Source organism: Hemicordylus capensis, chromosome 14, assembly GCF_027244095.1.
Source record: "Hemicordylus capensis ecotype Gifberg chromosome 14, rHemCap1.1.pri, whole genome shotgun sequence".
Lineage (NCBI taxonomy): Eukaryota > Metazoa > Chordata > Lepidosauria > Squamata > Cordylidae > Hemicordylus > Hemicordylus capensis.
The window spans coordinates 20,915,356-20,918,487 of record NC_069670.1 but is presented as its reverse complement, the minus strand read 5'-3'; the positions used below and the strand labels follow the sequence as shown (position 1 = coordinate 20,918,487).

General features: G+C 48.0%; 1 long non-coding RNA gene across 1 annotated transcript; it reads left to right on the top strand.

The window, feature by feature from the left end:
• Positions 1-1,510: 1,510 nt before the first annotated feature.
• LOC128337672 (uncharacterized) lies at positions 1,511-2,386 on the top strand. Its single transcript, XR_008312395.1, has 3 exons — positions 1,511-1,616; positions 1,714-1,763; positions 2,130-2,386. It is a non-coding gene; the product is annotated as an uncharacterized LOC128337672 (long non-coding RNA).
• Positions 2,387-3,132: the final 746 nt, after the last annotated feature.

Below are 3,132 nucleotides of genomic sequence, written 5' to 3'. Positions count from 1 at the left end.
TCAAGAGGTCCATCGCCACCATAGCCTCCTCCTCAGATGTGGTGGAGCGAGGGGGTCTCCTGGGGCTGTACTACTATGGTGGAGAGGTCAGGGATGGGATGGGAGCAGGCTGGAGTTGATGTTTCCTCCGTTAGAAGAAGGGGGGGAGACTGGGATGGGGAGGTGGGAGCATAGGGGGGAGCTTGGGTAGGGAGGGAGGTAGTGGGGTCGGTGGGTGGCGGAAGGAGGAGGGGGAACAGGGCTAGGGTTCTCAGGAACACCTGCAAGAGAGGGAAGGAAGCAGGGATCAGGAGACGGAGGAAGCCTCGGGGCCCTGATGGCCATGGCCTCCGTTTTCTGCTTGCCAAGCGAGCATGTTCTTTGGGTGGGCCAGTGACAGAAACAAATGGGGGGGGGGCTGTATCGAAGCTCTCTCTGCCACGATGCCCACATAATGCAGCTGCCATACTGAGGCTTTGCCTCCCTAGGCCAAGCTCTGACTGGCATCCACTCCAAAGCAAAGGTTTCCTCCTAGGACAAGGAAGTGTAGCTAGGACCTGAAGGCCATGGCCCTCCTCCCTCCCTAGGTGGCTGGCAGAGGTCCCCCAGATAAGGCTGTGGGCTCCATCAGGTGCCTAGGAGGCCGGTGGCCTGTCCTCCTCCTGCCACTCATCCATCAGACGACCTTCTTCTTCCCATCGGGCTCCTTTGCCCAGAGCAAGAGATCCTCAATATCTTCCAGTGCTCACACATCAAGTCTCCCATTCATATGCAACCAGGGCAGACCCTGCTTAGCTAAGGGGACAAGTCATGCTTGCTGCCACAAGACCAGCTCTCCTCTCCAGAACATCAACCCTGCTGGATCAGGCCCAAGAACGCCCATCTAATCAAGCATCCTGTTTCACACAGTGGCCCACCAGATGCCACTGGGAAGCCCACAGGCAAGAGGGGAAGGCATGCCCTCTCTCCTGCTGTCATTGCTCCCCTGCAACTGGTATTGAGAGGCATCTTGCCTCTGAGGCTGGAGGTGGCCCACAGCCACCAGACTAGTAGCCACTGATAGACCTGTCCTCCATGAATTTGTCTAAGCCCCTTTGAAAGCCACTCAAGCTGGTGGCCCTCCACACATCCCATGGCAAAGAATTCCCTAGATTCTGTGTGGAAAAAATACTTCTTCTGTCAGTCCTAAATTTAGTAGTCAAGTATACACATGGGAAGGCCTTGGGTCACTTTTTCCTTGGATTCAGAGTCTGAACAATAGTCTGAAGGGGGTTTGGCGGATAGAAATGGGAGAATGATGCAGGAGAGGAGAAGGCCCCGTCCATATCCTCCCTGGAATCTCCCAGCCTTCCCCAGGACAGGAAGTAACCCAGTCTGGGGCTTTGAGCCACGGGCAGCTAAAGGAACATTAGTAGTCCAGTATAGCCATAGGGCGGCCTTGGGTCACTTATTCCTCTGCCCTCAGTTGGCCTTCAGGCTGCTTTAGCTATCAGCCGCCAGGTCTTCCTCCCTCCCTCCTCCTCCTCTTTGTACAGGAAACTGCACCCCCATTTTGTATATTGGGCTACCCTCTATTCTCATCCTCCTATTGATCATCACAGCCACGGTCTTCATCTTCAGAAAGCATCTTGCCAAAGGTAATGCATTTATCTTGAAAGGGACTGTGTGATATCCCAGCCCCTATTCAAGGGTAATGTGGCTTCCTACCCCTTTTTAACCCCTTTCTCTCTACAGGGAATGGAGAAAAGACAGACACCCGGATACCTATGGCAGAGGCCCCACAGGTAATTTGCATTTATTTTTCCTACACACATTTCAATAGATATGCATGCAGTACATCTTTTGGACAAAGGGCTTGGAAGAAATGAATCAAAATCCTGTGACAATCCAGAGCTTGGATAACATGAAGTGTCTGGTGTTGCAAGATGGGCCAAAGGAGCAGATGCTTTATGTGAGAAAGAGGATGCAGTGGGTATGAGGCTGTGGAGCATCTGGATGAATAAATCTCTGGACGATTCAGTATTAACAGCCTTGTAAATAGACGCTTGCCTGGTGGCCTGTGCTGAGGGACAGTGGGATCCAAGCCACCAAGCACTGTATCTCTTGCAAAGTGGAAGAGAATTGTTCTTTCTTTCCATCTTCTGTTCCAGACCGATTGTGCAGAACTCCGTTGCAAGAACTGAAACGGTGACCAAAGGGATGGATATAGTCTGTGAGCTGAAGTTCATGTTGCTTTTAAAGGAAGGAATGACACAAGAAAAGCAACATCCAGAGTTTATTGTCTTTTTAAGCAGGTTAAATGTCGACGTTTGTATTAAACACAGCCTTTTCTGTATTAATGGCATCCATGTTATCATTTCCCACCATGTTCTAGTGACCAAGATGAATCTGCTATGTTGTGTGTGTGTGTGTGTGTGTGTGTGTGTGTGTGTGTGTGTGGTGGTGGTGATGCTGGAGAACTAGCCCTATGTCTGAAGCACCCTGCTTTTGATCCCAGCAACCGCCTACTGATTGACTATTTACTGTATTTACCCCAAAAGAAGACAACCCTGACTTTAGGTTGACCAAATTTAAGTCGACCCCCTTTTAAAAATAGAGGTTAAATACAAGCAATACCTGTATTTACCCAAAAGGAACAGCACACTCAGTTCAAGAAAAACAAACACCCCAATTTCTATTATCAAAGAACTTGGGGAAAAACCTAGTCTTGGATTCAGGTAAATACTACAGTTTTCTGAGATATAATGTTTGACACAGGTCCTTCAAATCTATAGAACTTTCCCTTGCAGTCTGTAACTCTTCTGGTTCCGATCTTGATTTTTTCTTTGCTGCAAATTCAGCTGGTTGTAACAAGTACCTTCCAATTCTTCAGAAAATAAATAAAATAAAATAAAATAAAAAGGAGATAAACCTCCTCCTGTTATTTGATTGCTTATCATTCCAGTCAATCTCGAGGAGGTTAAAGGTGTGTGTGACAGAATACTTGAAGCCAGGTCAGTTGCTTATGTAAAAGATATCTAAAATTGAGAGCCCTGCTGGTATAGACTTGATTCTGGTCACTCAATGAACAATAATTTGCCAGATGTGTTATTAATCATTCTTCTATGTATGTCTACTAGTATTTAAAATACATCACAACTTATCACAAAAGGC